Here is a 25,052-nt window from a genome sequence, read left to right on the forward strand (position 1 = left end):
CAGTGGAGATCACTGAAAGCTTTGTGAGGTGCTGCTACCATCACAGTTTGCATTCGTCAAGGTTCTGAGCATCCTTTTGTCTGCACCCCTTCAGGAAAGCCCTTAAAAAACATGCTTAACACTAAATATATGGTTAAGACATGCCAAAGTCAGGGAGACTTCAGCAGCTGCTGAAGTGCTTTGTCACATGAGTGGACAGCTGAATCAGGGCCAGGATGGGAAAGGCCTGGTGTCCGCACCAGGTTTCCCTTGCAGATTTTGTATGTCGAGGGCACATGTTGGGAACTGCTCCGGGAGACGGACGTTGACATTTTCCTGCCTTCTTCAATGTCCCCATGGCCATCAGATCAAGGCCCCCCCAAACCTTTGCTGAAAGTTTCTGTGGCTGATGCTGATTTTGTCCTTCCAGAAGTGGGATGGCCCCAGACCTTTCTCATGAAAGACAACAGCAACTTTGACTGGCATGGCTGATACCTTCATGTCTCTTTTTACAATTTTTTACTTAGCTCTGTACAACTAATTTATTCTTTAAGACATTAAGAGTCCCCTCTCTTGATGGAAATCTGAGAGCTAACCCTGTGCTGCAGAGACCTCCCCTGGCTAGCACGGGTCAGCTCTCTCCTGCTTTGAGCTTCTTTAGGTGGAGCTGGGAGTCCTCGAGTCCCTGGCTATGTGTCCAGAGGATGAGATCTCTTATCCCTGCTGGTCAACCTGAGTGTTTTTGACACCAACCTGAGGGTGAGACAAATCTTGCCTAGAAATATCAGTTTCTACTCACCACAGATCTGGGCAGATAACTCAGAGATAGATGCCTGCAGGTGACTGCTACACAGCTGACCAGAACAAAGGTAACTCTTGTAGGCCAGCTTATCCCATGTTAGACACAAGACCCATCAGCAGGAGAACTGAAGAAACTCACTGAAAAATCCACCGAAACTCACTGAAATAATCAGGCTAGGACATAGCTGCAGGACAGAGCGTTGCAATGAAGGGTAGTAACAATCGCTAGTTACTCTGAGACCTGGCTGCAGACTCACAGGCACAGAGCACTGCTCTGGTATCCCTATTTTGAGATGATGGGAATATGTGCATCCCCCAAGGGTGGCTGGGAGCTGTGGATCTCGGCTTCTGGGGAAAAAGTCCCCAACCCATTCCCAAGCAACCTCCTGTCACGTCCCTGAGTCCCTCTTGGGGGGCTATCACCTGGGGTCCTCGGGAGCTGGGAAAAGCCAGTTCCCCCTCGCCTCTGCAAGGGCTCTGGGCCACAGCAGGCTGCTTCTGGTCCAGACTGGAGAAATGTGTACGTTCCCTGGGGAAGCTGGGAGGGTGTCTGGGGCCACCGGCTGGCCTGGCCTCTGGTCCCACTGCTGTCACCCTTAGGCCATACTGCCATCTACCGGGGACCTGAGTGCCAAGCCCCTAAGGCCAGTGACAGGTGGATGCAGCAGAAGATGGGGCTCAGGCCTGTCCTGGTCAGCTGATGGAGGTGAAAGTGCTGCCCCAGGACCCCAGGACAGGGGATGGGGAAGGGACACAGCCCCCACCGGCTGCTACCAGCTATGCTGTCCTCAGCCTGTCCCTCTCCAGGCACAGGGTTGCATAAACAGCTGGAATAGCCCCTAACAACCTCTGAGCATTCCAGCCCAGTTGGGCTTCAGGGGACAGAACCATGACCATCCTCAGCCCAGCCTCTCTCCCACTCCTCTGGGCCTGGACTTGCTGCAGTATTTCAGTGCCTGTCTTTGGTAGGAGGTAGAGCCCCATTTCTGAGGGATGTAGGCACCTGCGGTTTCTATTGGCTGATGCGATTTTCACATTTACTCCCGATGTTCTGCTTGTCCCATCACAAAATGCATATCCAAAATATGTCTCTCCTTTTGTGCAACGGAAATGACAGCAGCATCCAGAAATCTGACCCAGAGGAGAGTCCTGGTGTGCAGCGACACGTGCATGGCAAGGGGCAGGCACTGCCTGGATGACCTTGCAGCTCCCCTGAGTAGCAGGGCTAGGAGCAGGAAGAAGAGGCTGAGACTGCAGGTGACCTGCTTGTGGCCACAGAGTGGGTTAATGGCATGCTGGGTCCACAAACTTCTACTTTGCATGTAATGCTCAGGGGAGCATAGCATCCTTCGAGTTCTGGCACTGCTGGGACCGGCCATATGGGCCACCCTGGAGCTCACATGGCTTGCACCACATCCTGGAGTGCCATAGCACACTGCTGATGGAGCTGGCCACCTGCAGAGCCAGCTCCAGGGGTTTTCCAGAAGGTTGGTTCAGCCCCATCACAGCATGGAGCCGGGACAATTGGTTATAGTCATCTCTTCAAGCCACAATGCCTCGAGCAAGCTCCTGAGTCCAGGGTTTAGCACCTGAAGGCATTTGTAGCTCCTGGGAAGTTCATCATGAGGTAGGATAGGCTAGTGCTATGGGAAGGTGGTGGTGGCTTTGGAGGCTTACAGGAGGCTGGGGGGGGTGATGCGGTCACAACTGCCCTGGTTGCCCACCAGTTCTCAGTAGCCTCACTTCAGTGCTCCTTTTGGTCAACCCCACGAAGGTTACGGGAGGCAAAGTCCACCCTGGGGAGGTGCTTTGCAGAAGAGCATGGCTGGCTGCAGTTGAGGGGGAGGGGAGGGAGCTGAATGGCACCTGCTGCAGGGGTGCTGAGCCGAGCTCAGCCCATCCATCCCTGTGCAGTTCTCCTACAGGACACAGGGTGGAAACCTTAGCCTACGCAAAAGCCAGCCTGGTCCCAGCCCCGGCTGCTTCCCAGGGCACTGCCTCCTTCCCATGCCTCCTTGGCTGGGCTATTCAGGGGGCTGGAGACACAGGTCCTAGGGGTGGTGCACTGAGATTTCGCTGAGCAATCACTCTGCTGCAAAGCTCTGAGGAGAGGGAAACAGGGGATGAAGCTCTAAAATGTGAGGAATGGGTTATCCCAGCACTAGAAGAGAATTTTTTGGTTCATGCAAGGCTGGGGCAAGCCCAGCTCTTTGCATGCAAGAGGGCTTTCTGCAGGGGCATCTTTGAACCAGCTCCTGCTGCAAGGGATTGCTAAATAAAGCCTGGATGACGCTCCTACAGCAGATGACCAGGCAGCAGCTTAGTAGGCACAGCCTGATGATAGAGCACCTGTGCATCTGCCTGCTGAGATGTGCTCTTGTGCAAAAGGGCAATTGTCCACAGAGCTGAACAGCCAGGAGCGAAAGGCACAGACTGTACAAACCAACATCCTGCTCAGCTGCACCAGGGAGGCCTTCCCTATGCTGCCGCATCCCTTTTTAGGGGGATATGGCTCAAAAAGGCTGTCAAGGAGGGTGAACAGAAGGCTGGATAATGTGGCAGCACCAAGGCTGTGCAATCGCAGGAGGACTGAGCCAAGGTAGATGTTGTCAAACAAGGAAAATACCACACAAAGGGGTGAAACACTCTTCCATTAAGCCACTGGCAATGAGAGAACTCATGGGACTAAGTCCATGTTCTAGCTGTCTCCCTATATTTCTATGCTAACCCCGATTACTGCACCACTTCCTTATCTTTCACTGTTTCTTGTGGAAGAAAAGAGCACCCCATCCTCGTACATGCTCCTCAGTCTCACCCAGTACCTGGTGCAAGCTGGACCTACCTGTGCCAACCCCTGCAAAGAGCATGAGCTTCTCATGGAGCATTGCACGGCTTGCTTGGAAATCCAAACTGCAGCCCTCCATTTTCTCCAGGCCTGCTTAGAGTTCAGACATGAATATCCCTTTGGTGCAATGCCCTCCCTGTGTAACTCAGAGGTCCCAAAAGCACTTTGGCCTCTCTTGCAGCATGCATAGAGCAGCCCCCCTCCTGGGAAGTCGAGGGGCAGTCCCACTGGGCACATCTGTCAGTCCCATCGTGTGGCTGGTTGGCTGGCACTGGGGTATTTCTTCATCTGGCTGGCCTTGCCTGTCTGGATGGAGAAATGAGAGGTAATGGCAGGATCTCAGCGGTATGGGCTCTCCTGTCTTTACTTAGGGACTCAGTGAATCTGGCTGGGATACTCTTTGCCCTTCACACAATCTGTGGGAGGCTAGCGCAGACAGAGCATGGTCCTCTGCCTGCATTGGAGCTGTTGAGCTGGGACAGGACAGGAGTCCAGGAAAGATTCATCCTCTTGGCTGGCGATGTGCAAAGCGCTTGAGACATGGGCCAGTTCTGTACTGGGGAGGCTGCCTGACCCTGGGCTCCGGGAGCAGCATAATGGGGGCCCTCTTCCTCTCCACCTGCTGCTGCACTTCCTTAACTCTGTCCTTTGGCTCACGGGTTGTGTGAAGTCTCACAGTTTACCTTCATAATCACCAGAGTGAAGCCGGCTGGCAGCAGAGAGGTGGCTATGGGGGTCAGAAGATACGTGTGTGCTCCTTCTCTTATTGTTATTACTATAATTGTTAATAATATTACAGATGAGAAAACATTTATTTTGACTGCATCAAAGTTCTACCTAAACTTCAAGCCCTTGTCTTCCTCCTCCCTGTAATAAGCATGCAGGATTTCCAGCAAGAGCCCAGCGACTTTGTGTGTGCAAAGTCGGGGACTAAAACAGAAATGATTCTGCAATCTGCAGGATGGATCAGCCAGGGCGAGACCTTCCACGTCCCCTTCTTGTAGATGGGAAATGGGAGGCATGGAGGGCTGAGTGACGCGCTCGTGTCCCCCAGAGCACCAGGGGCAGTGTGGAGAGGTGAACCGTGATCACCCAAGGGAAGATTAAGATCAGACTTTCTTTATGGAAGAAAGCACTGGAGTGAAGCACTAGGTGGAAGAGAGCCAAGATTTAGCATGAGTTTGCTCCAGGCACCCTCAGCCTTTGCTTCACAGGCTCAATAGATAAGTCTGCATAGGGCAAGAGAGCAGAAAAGTGCAGATCAGTCAGTTGTTTGCCTACAGAAAGCACAAACCGCGCAGGGTTAATCCAGGGCCCTTCCACTGTGGCCCAGCCATGCAGAGCCAGTCAGGAAACCTTCAGCTCTTTGCTGGATCAGGCCCTTAGAGAGACAAATTATTTAAGTTAAATTTTCACCTCCTGCATAGGAGGAAGGGGAAGATCGAGGTCAAATCTGCCACCACTGAAGCCTATGGCCCATTTTCATTTCTCAAGGGTTGGATTCAGGTGGTATCAAGCAATTCTTCAGTATCCTTTAAGTTGCACCCAAGAAACGAAAGACGCAAGCTTGAGGGGGAACCAGCACAAAAAAGCAGGTTCCCTTTTTGGTGAATCCTGCTTCCCCTTCCCCCTGAAGCTATGCAGGCAGCTATCCCTGGTAGAGAGGACGCAAGGTACAGAGCTCCCTGCCAGAGCCCTAAAGCTCGGTCATTATGCGAACACACAGAAAAGGAAGTACTGAGCATACCTAAGAGGCGCCGTGTTAACTGAGCCATTGAAACTGTGGAAGGAGCCGTAAACAGACAGCAACCTTGGTGTTCATGTAAGGACAAAGTTAGCCATCCTTGATCCAGGGGCAATGGCAGCCTGGACAACAGCGAGAGGAGATATGTGGCTGGTGTCTGCAGCAGGACATGGTATGGCTCACACCTGGGGCTGACTGATTTTTTGGAGCTAAATTATTACATTTCCAGTGTGTGGCTGGGTCTAAATCCAGCAGGCACACCCTAGATCTATCTGTCTGAGATGGTAGCCCTGAGCTGGCCTGCTTTACTCCTTATTCCTGCCTGTTTGGCAGATAATGCTTGGCTGGCTCCTGTGACCCGTTGCCTGCTGCATCCCAGCAAATGCTACTGGGCTCCAGTGTGGTCTCCGCACTGGTGTGACATGTGTGCCAGTGACGTAGTAATGCCTCCAGCCAATATCTCTGGACAGCAGTGCACCCAAGGGTGCACAGTGGGACACAGTGGCTCTGGGTCACAGAGCTTTGGAGCATCGTAAAGCCAGTTCAGACTAATCCCCCCACAATCAGGGATGGTCTGCCTGGCCACAACCCCTTCCCCCCACTCTTTCAGGTTATACGAGCTCTGCCTGCACTAACTGAAGAGCATTGGGGTTTTCTAAGCCTGCTTTCATTAAGGAGGGCAAGGGTTTGTGAGGATGCAGGGATGGATTTGGGGTGGGGGAGAGGCTTCGGAGCTGGTGTGGACATGCGTGGGGGATTTTGAGCTGGGAAATGGAGAGCACAGGCTGTGGAAGGGAGAATTTTTCAGCACGGCTGCCTCCATGGAGGCGCTGCCTGGGGACACGGGACCTTCCGCTGGGCTTCCTGCGAAGGTCAGCCGCGTTGGATAGATACAGTGCCTGCAAGCAAAAACTCCCTGTGTGTGGTCTCGCCTCTGCACCAGCCCACTCTTTCAGCACCTCTTGGCTTCCAGCCTGCTTGGACCAAAGTGGAGAGACAGGCTACCTTGCCACACTCTCGGAGGGCTCTTGCAGCATGCAAAGAGCTGTGGCTGTCGGCCCCATGCTTGTGGGACATGAATGCAGAACACTAGCAACATCATCTCTGCATTGGCAGCATCATCTCTGTGCCTCTCCCAGGCTTGGCCCTGCTCTGCAGGGGGTTGGCGGAGGTGCAGAGCTGGGGACGGCTCGCCCCAAGGCCTCCCATACACCCAGCACGTGAAGAGCACCCAGGGAGGAGAAAGTCGTCTCTTATGCAAATCCCCGGGGAGCTGGGAGGTTGCAAAAAGAGCTTCCTCTTTACAGGCTGTAATATTGACTCAAGCTACCTATGGAGAGACAGGGCCGTCGTTGCGTCCATAGGTCTCCTTTGCACTGCTGCAGAGGCCCTGCCGGCTTTCCTGGGTCAACCTGGGGCTGCCCAGCCAGAACGTGTGTGTCCATGCGGGTTGCTCTGTGAAAGGGTCCCTCTCCCCGCTATCTGTGCACCTCCGTCAAGCAGCCTGCTCCTGGGTCCCAGGGACGGTGGGGCCTGGCAGAGCTATTGCTGCAGCTCTCCGTGATACGCCCCGACCAAGGGCGCTGCTCCTCGTCAGCACAGCTTGGGAACAGCTGCTTGGGGTGTAAGAAAACCTCGTCTCCTAAAAGAGACATATACAGAAAGCGTTAGCTACTTGCTTTGTATCTTCACAACATTACAGCCTTTCCTGATTTTGCTGTGGAAGACATGGAGATGGAGAGCGAGAGTTTCTTAGCCTGCCAACAGTAAGCTGGAGCAATGAATCTTTACCCATAAGCTTTTCTTTCTTCCTAAATTTTAAGCATTTTTGTCAATAGAATGGTATCAAGTGAGGGGCCATCACAGGCAGAACAATATTTTTATATTTGGCCTATAAATACTGTGTTCTAAGCAGAAATCTTGCAAGATTTGGGAACAACAGTTTCCCAGGTATTTATTATACAAATCTGGAAATAATCTACTCAGCTAAGCCTGATTCAGCAACATTTTCCCGATTCGGGAAAGCATGTATGTGAGTGGTATAAATACAGGCTTTATCAATGTGTTGACTGGAACCGAATCGAAGTGTGGCAGAGAGGAGTTTTCATGTACCTCTGCGAGTTAGGGGAAAGTCCCCTTTTCAGTAGCCACCTAAGCAGCACCCTTGTGCTGATTTGGAGGATGAGGAAGCAAAATAGAAGCTGGGGAAAGGGGAGCTGGGTTGGTAAGTTCACGTTCCTGGAAATGAAAAAGGATTTGATTAAAGGAGAGCGACTGCCTTCACGGGAAATGTTTACCACCTGCTGTCCTTCATGCCCCTCAGTCCTTCTGCATACATTGGAAACCTGTTTTGCTTAGAAATGTCCTTTATGGAAATCACTTTCTACCACCAACAGGGCTTTGTGTGGTAATTACTTTGCTGAAGGAAATAACCTGTCCCAGCCACAGGTTTCCGTAAGTCACTTAGGAGCTTGTGGAAAATTTACGTTTATACCTAAATATGTTTTGTTTAGTCTCATATCTGCTCTTCGGTATCCTTCAGAGGGGAGGTGTTGTCACCCACCACAACAGGGACATCCAGAAATAAAGATCACATGACCTCGAACAGACGTCTGCTTGGAAACGCAGTTAGTAACACCAGATCTCCGCACTCTGAATCACCCCTGCTCTGAATTTGCATTGGTGTGGGCTTTTCTGTTGAGTTAGCTGGAACTCGCAGTTTGGTAATTAGGTCTTTCATCTTGTCCTACCGACTCTGGAAGGACAGACGATACTAGGTGAGCATGAAGTTAGGGCAGTACAGATAGCTCATGCATCTCTGACACAAAGTTTGCCCGTTGGGTCTCACATTTCCCCTGGTGGACAGAGTTTACTCCCGGTCAGTGTTTTGCATCACGAGACTTGGGCATGTTTGCTCCGGTACTGAGAACCCAATGGTCTAAATAACTGTGTCATCAGTGTCCAGCTTCAGCTTCCTCCTCTTGAGACGGGGGCTTACCCATCGCAGAGCGTATCCAAAAAATTGCGGGGCAGCTTGAGAGGAAGCAGCTGAGCTCAGGAGGTGGGCCCAAGCAGCTAAGATACACCCACAGACTATTTCCCAGCTTGCTCAACAACCACTAGGATTCTGGAGCCTAGGACCAATGGAGATCGTTTAGCTGATGAGCTTTGGCCTTGATGGTGGCGTGACCCTGAGCGCAGTCCCACTGCAGCCCCACTTGGGAAGCTGGGCAGAGGCTCGGACAGTGACTTGGTGCTGTCCCCCAGTAGGGAACCTTTTGGAGCTCGCTGGAGTCAGCAGCCCAACGAGGAGGCCCTTCCCCGAGGTCCCTGCTGCAGACACCTGCCAGCAGCTGCTGCTCTGCTTGTTTATCATTCTCCTCACTGCAAACTGCAGCAAACTCCTTGGCAGTGCACGTGGCGTGGTACGCTACCTCCCTGTGTTTCCTCACTTCTTTCCTTCAGACACAAGCCCCCCCCTAAACCGATCACTGTTTTTAATAACTTCCTTAGGTTGCTTTATGCCCAGAGGAGCAAAGCAGGCAACTGCTTTACGCATGGTGCAGCAGGTGGGAGTGCGGAGGACACGGGATAGCTGGAGGACATTTTGCAGCCCTAACACCTAATGAATTTTTGCCTTTGCAGATTTAGCTCTCTGATACCTCCTGATACCTCTGGCTTAGGGATAAGACTGAGTTTGGAGCCTGAAAGACTGGGTCTTTAATCAGGAGGTGGAAATGGGAAAGAAAGGAAGGGAGAGATCCGATATGCATCCTTAAAACGCAACCTGCTCCTTAAAGCTTGCATAGTATGAAGATCCCAGGCTGGAAGGAGGCTGTGGTGTAATGCTGCTATAAAAGAGTGGGAATATTCGGATAACAGCAGATCCCAGAATGTTTCTTCACCAGGACTGGCACAAGCCATCCTTTCCTTGCTCCTTTGTTTCTGCTCCTGGCCTTGTCTTCGCAAAAGCAGCAAGCCAGGACCATGCATCTCTCGTATCATGTGGGCTTGAGCTATCCTGCATGGATATTTTGCTATTTTGCAAGGTGTGGGAGTAGTCTGAGAGCCTCAGGGGCAGGTGGCACCACCACACAGGCAGAAGACTTTCCCCTTCCTGTTATTTTTGCTGCTAGAGCATTTCTTCTGAATTGCTGGGGTCTGCTCGGCTGCTGAAGGTCGAGCCCACATCCACCTTCTGCTCGGGTTCAGATGAGATGCTGTTTCACCTGGTTTGAGCAGCAGAGCGATACTTGGGCATTGCAGCAGTGGCCGCCTGAGCGGGACTCTGAGTGCTGGCATCCCACATAATTTGCACATGGGGTGGTTATCTCAATGGGTAATCAATAAGGGGGATTTTGTCTCTCACTGGTTTTGCTTTTTTTAAAATTCACTGGAATCTCACTGTGAAACTCATATCTATTTCGGCTCCCAAGTGACTTTCGAGTCTCGGAGCATCGGCAGCAGCGGTCACTCTCTTTTGAAAAACTGAAACCCGCAAGGAAACCCAAAGGCCGATTGTTTTTCCGGCCTGTACTGTCAGCTGAGCCGAATCCAGCTGCAAGTGCCGTGCGACACATGGGCCGGCCGAAGGTGTGGGGTGCAGAATATTGCTGGTGGTTTGAGGCTTTTCACTGGAGCTGCCCTTGAAGATGATGAGGGATGGGTTGTTCCCAGATGCCACCAGAGCAGAAATCAGTGCAGCATGTCCCAGGCCTGAGGAGGGGTGGCATGACCCAGCCAGGGCCATGGGTGACTTTCCATTGTCATGAAGGGCTTTTGCAGCAGGGTCTGGCTGACACAGGGTGCTTCCTGGACCTGAGGGTGCAGCATGGGGATGCATGCAGGGTGCTGCTGTTCGCTGACATAACGGGACGGGTGCCAGCTGGCTGTCGGGAGTGTGGTTTAGCTGGGCTTGCCAGCGGGGGCATCCTGATGTTCAGCTCAGCCATGGAGGGAGCCCATCCTGGCACAAGCCAACAATCCCGTTCGCTCCAGGAGGACAAATTCCAAGTCTCCCTTGGACTCCACAGCCTTGAGATTCCTCTTGCTCCCTTCCCCGTCCCCCCTCGGGTCCTACCCCAGGTTTGCCCTTAAAGGAGTCAGCTACTCCAGGTGGGTTTACCCAGTTAGGCTGCTGAGTGTATTAACTCTTTGAGGCCCCTTGCCTGGCTAACACTGTGCTGTATGCAAGGGAAGGAGAAGCAGCATAGGGCTGGAGTGCTGGATAAGGGGAATTCAGCTATTGCCCAAGTCAACAGCAGGCAGATGGACAGATGTCAGCACTGGGCTGTAGGCATGAGGGAGATGGGGAAAAGGAGTGTGTGGGGAGAGAAAGAAGACAAGAGAAGAGAAGATCAAAATATAATAAATAGGATGGGGGGGTTGGAGCGATGGATGGATGGAGTGACGGAGAAGTGGAGGAATGCAGGGAAGGATGGAGTGACAGAGGAGTGGAGAGGTGGAGGAAAGGGTGGACGGAGGATCAGAGAAATGGAGGAAGGGAGGGAAGCATGGTGAGGTTAGTGGAGGGAGGCATAGCTGCATGAACGGCAGGATGGTGGGGGACGGATGGCAGGGGATGAGGGATGGCAGGGGACGGAGCGCAGGGCGGGTACCGGCAGAGGGGCCGGCGGGGCGGCTAGGGGTGCGGGGCTGCGGCCGGGCCGCCCACACGTGCGGGGGCGTGTCCCGGGGGGGGTGTGTGTTCCAGAGGGGGCGTGTCTTGGCGGAGCCCCGCCCCCGCGCCCGGGGCCGCCGGGGCCGCCGCCGGGTGAGCGGAGCCCGGCGCGGAGCAGAGCCCGGCGGGGCGCACCGAGGATGGGCAGGGAGCCCCGGTGGGAGCCGCCCTCCAGGTGGGGAGACCGGGCCGGGCAGTCGGGCACAGGGCGCCGCTTCCCCGGGCGCCGCCGCCGCCGGGGGTTTCGGCAGCCCGGGACCGCCCGCGAACCGGGGAGGGGACGTCCGTGCACCCGGCGTGCGCGGGGGGCTGCGTGGAGCCGGGGAGGGCTGTGCAAGGTGTTGGGGGGGGGGGAGAGCACCGTGTAACCGGGGAGTCTGTGCACGCGGTGTGCCTGGGGGGTCCGTGGGTGGCTCCGTGCACCGGTGTGCCTGCCGGGGGGTCTCTGTTACTGCGGGGTTCTTTGTAACCGGCGTGGGGTGGTCCGTGTTCCCGGTGTGCCTGGGCGGGGGGAACTGTGTAACCGGGAGCACCAGGCACACGGCATAACCGGGGGCTCCGCTGGAATCTGCAGGGGTCCGTGTAACTTGGGGGGAGGCCCTGGGGCTGATCCCCCCCCGGGGGCTTCCCACAGCCCCAGGGGTCCCAGCAACGCTGGCAGGGTGCCCTTGTGCCTGGTGTCCCTGCCCTTGGTGGCCACCCTGTAGTCGTGGCAGGCGTCTGCACCCTGTCTCCCTCAGGGTCCCCGTGCCGCCCCGGGGGGCTGAGGCCGGCTGCGTGCCCGGCTGCGAGGAGCTGGTGGCGCCCGCGGGTGGGGACGGGGCCCCGCTGCCGTGACTCATTTCTGGACTGTGTGCACTTGTTTTCCTTCCCGCCAGCCCCACAGGGTTGCTGCTCGGAGCCCAGGTGCGGGGCCCTGCCCTGCCCCAGGGGGCTGCCCCGCTGTGCCTGCGCCCCCCGGGAAATCCTGGGGGCTCTCCAGCACCCGCCTGGACTTTTGGCAGAGCTGCGGGGGTGGCAGCAAGTCACTCTGTGTCACTGCCGCGGGAGCTCTGCCTGCTGGGCTGGAGGGACCCAGGGGCTCTCCCAGGTGCTGTGTGTCCCCAGTGTCACTCGGAGCCCTTGGCCAAGTTCCCGGCGACCACCAGGGCAGAACGTGACCTCTAGGAGGGCTTTACCTCAGCAGCAGGATGTGGTTTGGGATGTGACAAACCCAGCAACGTTTTATCCCTCCAGCATCAGAGTCGGGACGTGCACCAGCCCCGAGATGTCCCCGCCACGTTACTTTGTGCACCAATCTGTGCTCGTGAAGAAGCGTCTTGGATCAGGCGCTTTCTGGGGTAATGCCAGCGCCTCTCATTTAGGTGTCAGCTCTAATTACCTGTGAGAGGCACCCTTCTGCGCCCCTGGGAACGGAGAGCGTGCAGACCCAGCCTGGCCTCTGCTGTGCCCGCTTGCAACACCCTCGCCCAAACGATGTTTGGCTGCTTTGGATGGTGCAAGCCCCATGGGAGGAAAGGGCCAGGCTGATTCAAATCACTAATGAAAGAGGGAGAAAAGAGATTTCAGACCTCCGTCTTCATGTTTATTAAAATCTCACTGTTACCGCAGCACCCGTTAACTTTGCTACTAGCTTATTTTCGGTAGCGCTGCTGCTACTGTCAGTGCAGTGACAGTGTGCTCAGGCAGCTGCAGGCTGGTGCTGCTTATCCTGCTGTTGAAGGGGCTTTCTAATGCTGAACAGTTGCCATTTATTTAGTTTTTCCGTTTAGATTAACTTTCTAAATCTTGGTTAGATGCACAGCCTGCAAACTCTGGGGATATGCAGAATGCCAGCACTTCACTTTTCATGTGTATATTGGGGGTGGGGGAGTCTTTTTTTTCTTGTTTGGAGCAAAATTTGGATGGAGCTGCAAAATATTTCAGAAACGTGACTGCAAAGTGTTTTGGAGCTCTGGGCACCGTTCAGATTAGAGCTTAAACCTAGAAAGATAAAGAGATAAGGAGCAAGAGACTAACATTTGTGGTTTGTAGTAGTTATATCCCGCAGTTACAGTGACTATGTAAGGTTGGAGGGCTCAGATGGCAGGTGATGGGCCCCGGCACATCCTTTGGAGCTGGGCCAGGTGATCCCCAGCTGGTTTCTGCTCTGGGTCTGCAGTGCCTCTGCTGAAGGGAGCAGATCCCAGCCTGTGCTGTGCAGCACTGTGATGCAGACGTGCGTGCCGTCTGGGGCTGTGTTTTAACCTCCTTGCGTTATCCCACTGAATCGAAGTGTGGGGAGCTGCCTGCTTGCTGCTGTGCTGGCTGCTGGCACCGCGCAGACCTCGGGCTCTAGGTCGCTGCAGCTCAGCAGCCCAGTCAGGGCCGTCCTGGCAGGGAACAGCAAAAGTGTCCAAAGTGCTTTTACAGAGGCAGAAACTCTTAACGCTAGCATGGATTTATTTGGAGTAGGGGGTAAGAGCTCTCACTGGCAGTGCCTCGGGCTCTGGCAGTGTAGGATGGTGCAGCTGGCCGGTCCCTCCTCGAGATCAGGCCACCCCAGTTTGGAGAAAAGCAAACGAAAGCTGTCATCTTTTCTGAACTTAAAAACGAAGATGCAGGTTCTGCACTGAGAAAGAAGAACTGAATCTAGATGGAAGCGTTTGGGGAGAATCACCTCACGCACTCCCCACAAGGCCTGCCCCATATGCTGCAGAAGCCTTCGAGGCGGAGGGACCCGCAAACACGGAGGATGGCTTTGCAGTTAGCGCGGCTCTGCTGCTGCTGGCGGCTCTTTGGCCCCAGCGAGGACAGGGCTGTGATCGCCCACTCTGGCGTGCAGGGACCGCTGCAGCCTCATCAGGCTACAGCTCACCTGGGTAGTTTCAGCTTCTCTTTTTTGGCTGAGGTCCTGGTGTGCAGGGGCTGTCTGGTTTTGCATTCTCCCCTCTTGGGGTAACGCAAGTGGAAAATGTGCATGGGCTTGCTGGAGCAGAGTTGCTCAGATGAGTCCCCCGAGGACGTTTCTGAGTAACAGGGGGTTCCTGCTGCTCCCATCAGAGCTTTGAACTTGTGCTCTGGAATAGGCGCGAGGACTGGCCGAGGTTCCTATGGAAACTGAGCCCCCCGCGGGCATCGCACTGCAGCCCGGCATCTCTGCCCTTGCTATGCAGCGTGGCTCCGTGCTTCGCAGATGCTCAGCCAGGGAGGTGTTTTGGACTAAAAATGTCACTTCTGACTGTAGTGGAGGAAAATGTGACCTGTGAATGCAATCCAGGCTCTGTAATTGAGGCTCATGCTCTTCCCCCCCCGCCCCCCCCCCCAAAGACTTCCCTTCTGCTTCCCTAAGAGGTCCTGCATTGTGGGACTCACATCATCACCTTATCTGATGTGGTGTGAGGTGGTGGGAGGATGCTTGTGTCACTCGTCCACTGTCAGCGCTTTCTTTGTGAGAATCCCACCCATCTAAAGCCATGGCCTTGTCTGGGGGTCTCCAGGTGACCTCTGCAAACCACCTAACATTGTGTCCAGCTTGCACTGCGTGTTCTACAGCTTCCTGAAAGGGCATCTGGTCACCAGGCACGTCATGGAGCTGTGCTCTGCCAGCATGATGTGGTCATGGCACTCACGAAGGCTCCTGCGTGTGTTGTCTTGTGCTGCAGCCCTGAGAAGCAGACAGGAGCTTTCATCAGCGGTTGCTGCTGGCACTGGTCCCTTTTCATCGGCCTCCTGGGTGGGAGTCTGGAGACCTGCTGCAGTTCCCTAGCACCTTTCCCAGCACGGAGACCAAAACTCCCGAAAACCAACATTCCCATTTTTATGATCTTGTCTTTGACTGCCAATTAACACAATGTGAGAACTTGTCTCCCCAATGACACGTCTGTGTGACTCCTCAGCTGCTTTAATTGCAGGGTTTTCAGCAGCCAGAGTGCGATGAAATGGCAATTGTTGTGATTGTATGCTGTGCGGTAACTAAAAGACGTGGCTCTTTGGTGAGGCTTAATTAGGAAATAGGGACGCTGTTGGGAATAGTTCTGAGATGCGATTTTCCTAATGAAAGCTACTGAATAGGCAGCCTTGTAATGAAGAACAGACTCGTGAGGGGCGCTGCCAATTGCTCTTCTCTAGTGTTAATTTTGTATTTCCTCTCCATTGTTTCTAATACCCTCTTGGAAAAGCTTGAAGATAAATGCTTTATTTTCTTACGACTTGTATCCTGTTTGGCAAGCCGTGATTATAACATGTGCAGCTGGAATACATGAATTGCCAGGCATGAACTCCTTCAGACTCGTTAAGCTCCAATTTCAAGCTCTGCCATTGAAAAAAGCAAGTTAGGCTTGCGGTCAGATGATCCGGTCCTTCTGTGTCTCTGTGCAGTGAAGGCCGTCCACATAGCGGGAGACGCTTGGCTAACTTCTGAGATGTGTATTTGGATAAGAGCTAGACCTGTCAAGTGTGAAGGCAGCGTAACGCTACGGGAAATGCAGTTTGTTTGGAAACAGCATGGTGGGGTTTCATGTTCGAGTTTTGGCAGTTTTTGTATCAGATGTGCTGTATTTAACCGTAGCCTTTCGCGTCTGAGAGTTCACCTAGGTTTGAGTCTTCTGCTGGTAAGAAAGGGCCTGGAGGCCAGATCTTGCCCTAGGCCAGCTGTGTGGCTTCATTCAATGCCTCCCCACCTGCGAGGCATCCTTCCCGTAACGGTGCCGAGCGAACAGTTCAGCATGTGCATGGGGAAGAGTGGGCTCCGGCCCTCCTTCCTCCAGCTGTGCTGGGCAGTGAAAAGCCATGCAGATGTTTTTAGCCACCAGTGCGACCACATGTGAGCGTGGCCCTATTGTTGAGTTAAAAGGGGAATTAGAAAGCACTGCCTGGCCAGTTGGCGGAGTCTGGTTTGTGCTGTGACAATTATTAATGACTTGCCGCACTCCTGGGGACTGTCCCCCTGCTTATGGAGAGATGGGGATGGAGCTCGGCTTTTCCTTGAATGCTTCATGTCATTGCCTGAGGTTCCTGCAGTGCTTGGGGTTGGCAAGAGCAGCTCGGGTGCTTCTGAAATGCTGCTTGTCTTTATTTTGGGGTTGGTTTAAGCAGAAGTGAGCAGGGACATGAGCAGTGGCATATGCTGTCTCATGTGACAGGAGAGAGCACCCGAGAGCATGCGGGAATGGCAGGGTGCGCCAGAGGGTGGTCCCTTGTGGCCATGCTGCTCGCGGCTGCCTGAAGCTGCTCCCACCAAGCTCACACAGAAAGAGCTCAGCTCTGAGCCCAGTCTTGTGACTGTCCGTAACAGCCACTGCAGTAGGGTATTTGTCTCCTTTTCTATCCTGCGTTGGAGTTTTCTGTGCTGTAACATCAAAGTGTTTTTGCTCTGCATCTAGCAGCTGAGTTAATGGCCGCTTACTTGCGGCGATGTGTGGATGGATGTAATCCTGGTGTGTCCATGCTTTAGGAAAGATGGTGTTGTCTTGAACTTGCATAAGTGTTTTTTATCCCTTCCACAAAGGCCCGTTCTTTGTTGTCTCAGATTAGCATGAAGTGTTTCTCCTTTCAGCTGCTTCCCCCATTGCTGCACATCTATTTAAACCCTCAGCTCAGAGGCTTCTCTACAAACAAGCTCTCATCCTTTCAGGTGGCATTTCCCTTTTCTCATTGTTTCTGGCAATCTGTACATGTGAAACTTCACAAATGTTTCTTCATTCTCAGTGTCTTTGTGTTGATAAATTTTACACATCGATACGTCCCCTGTGTGCAGCCTCGTAACTTTATTATTGTGGCTCTTAGGTTTGGAGGCATTACAGTCTGGCTGAGTGACCTCCAGCCTTGAGTCCAGGTGACATCCCTGCTTCTCCTCATTTGTATGTGTTAGTCCAGCCCCTCTGAGAGGGCTTCTGCTTGAGGTGGGCCTCCCTGGATCAATTAACTGGGTTGCGATCAAAGCCAACAAGCTCAGAGTTGAAAAAGGACTGCTCTTTAAAAGCAAATTATTCTCAGGTTGATCTGCTCTCAATGCTGGTGGGTGTTTAATCCTTTAGGTAACCTTGACAGAGTCAAGAAATGGCTACATGGGTCTAAATCAGTGTTTGCTGGGTATGCAGCACGTCTAGAGCTTAGGGATATCGTTCATGATAGTCCACGAGCTGCGGGCTCACTGCTCTAGGTTTAGAAGTGCTGGCAGCCTAACAGATATGTAATAGCATTCCACCTATTTGCTGTGGCCTGCAATGAGAACACCACCTTGAACATGCTTTTTAGGATGATGGAAGTAGTCTGTGGCTCTGCTTGTGGAAATAGGGTACTTATGAGTCACTATCACATCAGTGCCCCCAAACCATATTTCTAGCGCAGTGCTGAGCTGAGGGGCTAGGCTGGGCTCCCCCTCAGGATTAGTGCCCTGTGCTGCTCTGTTCCCCACTCATGGGAAGAACTGAGGCCTGGAAAGGGTTGGTTCAGGCTTACGCTCCAGGAGGTCCTAAGCGCTTTACCCCTGTGATGTGCTAGTGTGGGGATCCTGGGACTTGTCTGGCACATGTGCGATCAGCTGGTTTGGGCCTTGCCAACCTGGGTGAAGGCAGTTCTGGGAGGGGGTGCTCTGGGCGTCCCTCATGGCCAGCACATCACCTACAAATAGGAATAACTGAGCCAGGGAGAAGGGAATTAGCATGGTGTATAGGGCCTTCATGTGGAGAAGAGGACCTCTCTCCCCCTTAGTTCACAAGGGGACACTGCAGCGGCCAGAGGAGGGTTGAGGGTCCTGCCTGGTATAGGAGCTTCTTGCAGCAGAGAGCTGGGGGAGCGTCGTGCGTCTGCCCGGCTCATCTTCTCGATGGCTTCTTGGGCTGCTGAGGAGGTAGCTCTGGTGGCTGTGCTGGGTCAGGCTGAAGGGTGGTCCAGCTTGGGGTCCTGTCCTTGGTGAGGGAGAGCCGTGGTGCTTGGGCCTCGCAGTTTGGGATGTGACTGCCCTGGGCTTTGCAGTCCCAGTATCTTCCCTCTGCATGGCCCTTCCTTCTCCAGATGTTCATGGATTTGCACATCTGGGATGCTGCAGTGCTGTAGCCTCCCTCATAGCTTTGGAGGTGAACACGTGGTTTGGAAAGACTTTGTGTCCTGTGCTTGTCATTTCCCTCTTGAATGGCAAAGTGTGGACACTGCTGCATATTTCAGCACTGTGGTGCGTTTGATGCTCTGGGCTGAATAGCCTGGTGGTGTTGGCCATTGCTGGCTGTCAGGTTGTTAATGGTGGCTTGGACACTCATCTCTCCTTGGCCTATCTCCTGAAGGTCTGAAGGTTTCACCTCTTATTAGTTGTGGTGGTGTGGAGGTTGTACTGGGTCTTCTGGCCAAAGTGCGGTGCAAATCCCTCTGTGAGCTTTGGAAGATGGTGTGAATCACAGTCTTGCTTGCCCTTGGCCTGAGGATCACTGAGAACAGCCAAAAACTGTGGAGTTGCACTCAGCGGCGCTGGGAGTGAATCTAAGTCTTTGGGCAACCAAGTTAGGGACTGAAAAGGCTCCTGGGTTCTCAGCAGGGCCTCCACAATGGCAGGAAGTAACTTCTAAAGCTTCCTTTGGATACACAGGGCCTTGGGGGACAGATTTACTAGCTTGTTTATGCTGTAAGTTAATCTATTTAGTGGATTTGGCATTAAAGCTCACAAAAAGCCTTCTGAAAGGGTCACGCTGCTTGTTTGTAGTGCTTTGTCTCTCACTTGCTTTGTTTCACAGCTGGAGTAGTTAAGCAGAGACAGATCCAATTGAAACCTCATGTGTTAATTTGTTTTTTCCAAATAGGCTGCAGGAATTGGCATCAGCTCTTGCCATCCTTCATCCTGAGGGAGCTGTGAGGGGAGGCAACGTGGGGCAGCGGTTAGAGAGACTTCTGTCCAAGAGTGACTCTTGGTGCAGGACTCTTTGCTGCCCTGCGACTCCATTTCTCTCTGCCTTCTCCATTTGGATCGCAGGTGCTCTGTGCTGCTCTGCACAATTGCAGGATGTGGATGGTGCTTGGCTCAGTTGGGGTCAATAGATGCTTTTGCAATAGGAGGAGAAAAAAAAAAAGTAATGAGTCAGTGCTGCAGAGCAGAGAGCAATATGGCATGAGCTTTTTTGGGTGAGAAGTCTTTGAAACAGTTTGGAGAGGCAAAGGAAAGTGCTGGGCCAGTGGAACAAGGAATAGGGGAATTTTTTGTGATCTCGCAGTATTGTTCTTTCCCCTGGTCTTTGGTGCTATCCTAAATATGACGGTGCCAACCACATGTAACCTTACAAGGTAGAAATGGATTTTCCCTGAAGGCCATGCCATAGGAAGTGCATGACATGCAGGACACCTGGGGTTGAGGTCTGTGCCTGGTACAGAGTGGGGCTCTGGGCTTTCTGCGAAGCTGAGGACTTCACTGTGGCATGTTTTTGGGAGGATCTGTCCTGCTGAGCATGAAAATAATTGTGTGCGAGGACTGGAGTCCTGTCCTCACCATGCCATGTGAGCAGCCAATGGCCTCCACAGAAAGGGACTTCTCCTTGTGGGTCTGACCCTCCAGGTGAGCAGCTGCATTAGGGAAGCATCAGGAGGAACTGTTTGACACTCCCAATTATGTCCTTCACTTTTTGCTTTGCCGTGGCAGCTGGGGTCACTGTTTTTATTTTGGAAAACACCTTTTTTTCTGTAAACTATGTGTTTGCTCTTTTTTTTTTTTTTCTCCAGTCCTCTTCTATGGCAGCTGGCCACTTCTCTGCTGAATGTCCACCTTCTCTGCAAAGCAACTCTGGAGTTTCCATTGCATGCTGATGACGGCACTCAGTAGCCTGCCAGGCTGTGTCAAATGCCATCGCTGTCTCAAGCCTAAATCTTCTTGGGGCTTAACTTGATACTGAAGTTGTAATTGACTGTGGTGTTGGGTGAAACTTTAACCTTCTCTGTTGTGATAAAGACTGATATAAGCTAAAATTAACTCTTGCATCATGTGGCCAGGGGTTTTCATAATTGATGCCAGGAACATGTGCATTTCCTCTCTGAAAAGTGAATATGTGTAACTAGTCTTTTCTTATTCAGATCAGATATGAGTCTCTTTTGCTGATTTCTGATGAGACAAGTAGAAGGCATTTCTTACCCTGGCTGAGTTTTGCCAAACCAACGCAGCTGTGAGAGTGGTTGTGGATGGGACTGGGACTGCTAATGTTCAGAGTCAGCTCTCTGTGCCTGTCACAGGCTGGCTGAGAGTAGCGTTTGAATCCATGAGAGGTGCAGAGATGTCCCTGGCTGCGTGGCGGTGGCTGCAGAGTTGCTATTGCTGGGGCACGTGTGAAACGAGAGGCTTGGCTCTGTGGTTCTGGCCAGAAAGCAAAGCACAGGCTGCTGAAACCTGCCAGGCTTGGTCTGGCGTTTGGGGGATGAGCAAGGCATTGATGGAGAAGAGAGAAAAGGAAGCACGGGGTAGGGCAGGAATTTTTTTTTTGTCCATTTATTTATTTTTTAGGAAGTTACCATGCAGAGTCAAGATGTACTTTACAATGGTGAAATCCAAAAAATTCCCACAGACCTCTGAAGCTGCTCATCTGCCTAGAAGCAGGAGGATTGAAGAGGCTATGGGAACCAGAGGATTGCAGGACTGGAGGACCCATCAAGGGTCTCTTCCTTGCCTCGGGCCAACTCAAGTCTATTGCTGCTTGTTTTGCTGTCGGAGACATGGGGACAGATAATTCTCTTCCTCTTACAGCAGCCTTTTTATGATCACCTGTATTCCATTTCCTGCTCCCAACAGAGCTGGCTACATTTTGTCCCTGTTCTTCATCTTGCAGCTAGTTTTTCAGCATCTCCAGGAATGGGGCTTTTGCAGTTTCTTGAAGAAACTATTGCGAAAAAGTAGTAGACCTTATTCTAACAACATCAGGGTGATACATTCCTCCCCGCGCCTTTCACTTCCCAAAAGCTTGATACAGGCAATTGCGTTAGAGAAGCTGAAGATAAAAGAATGGAGATGGAGGGTGCAGCCCTCGTGTTTAGCTGAAGCTGGGGGTAAAGGCAGCATCTTGCAAATAGTAAGAGCATCTCTGACGGGACCCTCTGTGAGTCACCGGGGTTGTACACAGGGAAATATCTTTTTGGAGAAAGGAGGAGGACGCCATCTCAACTGTTCTTCTCAGTGATGGCTTGGTGGAACTAATTTAGAGATTCTTATTTCTCGGCATCAAAATACATCATAGCTTTAAAGGGGTAGTGAGTGGAATTCCCCCTGTTATCTGTTTGTCAAGAATACACTAGATCCTGTCCTGAAAAATGGTAATTGCAAAAAAGAACATTTTAAAAATAAGTCAAGAGGAAGTCTCAGTTTGCAGAATGGGTGGTAAGGAGGCTTGCAGCCAATTTTGCGCTGGACACTACCACACTGTTGTGGTTTCAGTTTCCTCTAAGTTTTACTGCTAGGGTCTAATGCTGGCCCTGGTCTCCATGCAGCAGCCCCGTTCACATCACTAACCTCATAGCAAGGGAAAGCTCACTTACAGAAAGGATAGGGTTTGCAAGTGTCTTCAGCTTGTATGAGTCTGTGATGCATTACGAGCTATTTCTATTAAACAAGGAAATGCATAGTTATGCTAAATTCAGGCCTTAACATGGAGGCAACAAACCTCCAAATGACAGGTTTGAACCCAGATCAGTCAAGAGACATAGTCAGTGCAAAGTGCTGTGATCGCTATCTCTCTCTGTGAGGTCCCTTGGCTTTCTAAAAGCTCCTGCCGGTCCTCTCAGTGCCCAGTGTTATAGCAGATGGGTGCTGTACCCCCACTACAAATTAGATGCCCCAAGGGCCTGAAACCGGGCACTTGCAATTCCTGAATGGCTGCTTTTTTTGTTCTCTCCCATCAGTTCCTATTAGGAAGGAAATTCCTATTTTTTCTCCTAATTTGGAGAAAAAATCTTTATTTTCATCTTTCCCCTTTACTTGCTCAAAGCACAGCTGATGGGGAAGGCGGTGGTGAAGCTGCAAAACCAGCACGTGGTTGTCTTTAATTTGACATTCATTGAACTCAGCTGGATTGCAGTTCACAGACTGCTCTTTTTATTGGACATTGCTGAGACTCCTTTTCTGTTACTTTATCCAATTGTGGCTACTACTGCACCGAACAAGGCTCTGGAAGGATTTGAGGGGGTTTTATGTGAGCACTAAGCATCTGGTCCCTGTGAAGCTGCTCCCTATCCTTTGCAAATGAGGGAGACAGCAGTTCACAGAAATCATGCCAGATGCGCAGGTGGCTGTCATGGTGGTGTGTCATTCCTGTCTCCATCGGAGAATAGCTAACAATGTATCTTGTCATCATGAAGGCTGTGGTCATTTAAATCCTCTTGAGAGAAGGAGCTACAGCTAGTGGCCTTCTCCTGTAAACCAGTTAGCTGTGGTTACTTTGTTTCTCTCAGATAGCTGGGAATAAGGTTGCATAAGGTTGCTGGTGCTTCCCCCCGTACTGCCACCTCTGAGGGTGCTGGCCCATGCAGCTTCTGGCTGCCTGCTGCGACTTCCTTGCTAACGCTTAAAACCAGTGTTGCGCTGGACTTGTCCTAGTGTGACCAGAAGTTGAGCCTAGCTGCAAATTCATCCCTAGGTGCTATCTGTTTCCTTCCAGCTCTTGCACTCTGTTTTGCAGTGGATTTTAATCTGGAATCTCTGATTGGGCTTGGAAGGAGACTGTCTTTTCTACTTCAAAATGAACTCCTAAAGCAGCTCCCTGGAGTGGGAGTCTAATCAGTAATACTGTGACAAAAAGTTCATTACTTGAAGACACGGTGGTTTCACTCTGAAATCACCAAAATCTTGCTGTGGTTGCATTTTGCACCCTTTGGAGGTAGCTCCACCTGCTTGTCTAACATTTTCTCATCAAAAATGACTGAACTTCTCTTTTGAGTTGAAAAGAGGAGAGGTGAGCCTTGTGTGGTGCAAAACTGTAAACAGCAGCATTCAGTGATGATCCTCCCGTGGATGGCTGGGTGCTGAAGCTTTCCTCATTCCTCTACCATCAGTTCAAATCCTGCTTGTGTTGGCCAGCCTTATCAGGGTGGTTGAGAGACTATATCCTCCTTACTGGAGTGATGGATGGGCGCTTGGTTATAGGCACAGTTCGGTTAATTTCCATTAATGTCTTTGGATGAGGATCAGTGATTGGTTCTGCTAGGCTTAATGGGGATTTTCCTGCTGATCTCAATAGCTCCTCAGGTCTTTGGTTGAAGGCTAACACATCCTTGCTGTGGAAATAAAACCCTCGCTGCCTCGTGCCCTATGTACTGGACTGTTGGTGTCCATGACTGTCTGTTGCTAGCCTTCATCTGCTCCAAATTTGTAAGTAATTATGTGTTTATTTGCTTTTACTGGTTTGTGTTTTCTGGATTACCAGCACTCTAATGTAGCCTATTTGTCATACAGCTCCATAAAATTGACCTTAGGTGGTTTTAAAGCACACGCTCCATCTTCAAAGGTGAGAACAATTTACTCTTTTTACAGCAGAGACTTAAGTGGCAACCTTGTAAAGCTTTCTTGAGTTGGTGATTTATTGAGAACTATTCTTTATAACCTCTGGCACTCTTCCTCAGAGCTTACATCTAGCCGTCCAGAAGTGGAAGTCTAGTGAGGGGGTCCTGGGGATCTCGAGCAGACAAAGCCACTTGCAGAAATGTTGGCTTCTGCTTTTGTTTGTTATGAATCAAATTTTCAAATGAAAGAAGTAGAAGCTAAGCTAAGTGAGTCTATTGCAATTTCCATGTTCCCAGTATTGCACTCTTGCGAACTTTGAAACATTTGGTCATGCAACTGCTGGGTGAGGAAGGAAGTGTGCTTATTCCTGCTTTGCATGTGGAAAGCGTCTTAAGAGAACAAGGCTGGGAGTTGTCTTGCTTAAGGAGGGCTGCCTAGAAGTTGAGGCGGCTAATCTAACTCTGGTCTGCTGACTCCCTCTGAAGAGGGATTTGGCCTGGCTGGGACGAGCCGGTCTCTACATCAGGTGCTCCCTCTGTCTGAGCTGTCAGTAGATGTTGATGTGCTTAGATATTCACCTCATTATTGCGTAGCTAAAGTTGGAGGAGATGAATCCTACCTCAAGAATGGAGCCAGGGTCACCTAGGAGCTTTATGGTAGAGCAAACAGTTGATTTGGACTCTCCAAAGTCACTGGATGATTTATGTTTCAGTTATTTTCGTGTCTTGGTCAACACTGGTTTTTGACTGATAATCCTGAAGTCACCAGCCCTGAACACCTTAGTGTAAGAAACAGATACAAAATCACAGAATCACAGAATTGTTTAGGTTGGAAGGGACCTCTGGAGATCATCTAGTCCAACCTCCCTGCTCAAGCAGGGTCACCTAGAGCATATTGCCCAGGATCACATCCAGACGGGTTTTGAATATCTCCAGCGAAGGAGGCTCCTCTACCTCTCTGGGCAACCTGTTCCAATGCTCTGTCACCCTCACAGTCAAGAAGTTTTTTCTCAGGTTCAGATGGAACTGCCTGTGGTTCAGTTTCTGCCCATTGCCTCTTGTCCTGTCGCTGGGCATCACGGAGAAGAGGCTGGCCTCATCCTCTTGACACTCCCCCTTCAGATGCTTGTACACATTGATGAGATCCCCTCTCAATCTTCTCTTCTCCAGGCTGAACAGGCCCAGCTCTCGCAGCCTTTCCTCATATAAGAGAGGCTCCAGTCAATTCTTCATCTTTGTAGCCTCCAGGAGTGCCATGTCTCTCTTGTCCTGGGGAGCCCAGCACTGGACACAGGACTCCAGGTGCGGCCTCCCCAGGGCTGAGGAGAGGGGCAGGATCACCTCCCTCCACCTGCTGGCAACACTCTGCCTAATTCAACCCAGGAGACCATGGGCCTTCTTGGCCACAAGGGCACACTGCTGGCTCATGCTTAACTTGTTGTCCGCTAGCACTCCCAGGTCCTTCTCGGCAGAGCTGCTTTCCAGCAGGTCAACCCCCAGCCTGTACTGCTGCATGGGGTCATTCCTCCCTAGGTGCAGGAGCCTGCATTTGCCTTTGTTGAACT

The 25,052-nt window shown here is 51.9% G+C and overlaps 1 protein-coding gene across 4 annotated transcripts in view; it reads left to right on the top strand.

Annotated features, from left to right (window-relative positions):
- The first annotated feature begins 11,102 nt into the window (after positions 1–11,102).
- The window catches only part of PIK3R5 (phosphoinositide-3-kinase regulatory subunit 5), a 68,778-nt gene continuing 54,828 nt past the window's right edge, over positions 11,103–25,052 (top strand). For 2 of the 4 annotated variants that reach the window (XM_068913295.1, XM_068913300.1), the window contains exon 1: positions 11,103–11,224. The gene's annotated coding sequence lies outside the window, so the exon portion shown is untranslated. The remainder of the gene's footprint in view (positions 11,225–25,052) is intronic. The other 2 variants (XM_068913296.1, XM_068913298.1) reach the window with 2 other exon arrangements.

Source organism: Struthio camelus, chromosome 19 (assembly GCF_040807025.1).
Source record: "Struthio camelus isolate bStrCam1 chromosome 19, bStrCam1.hap1, whole genome shotgun sequence".
NCBI classification, from domain to species: Eukaryota; Metazoa; Chordata; class Aves; order Struthioniformes; family Struthionidae; genus Struthio; species Struthio camelus.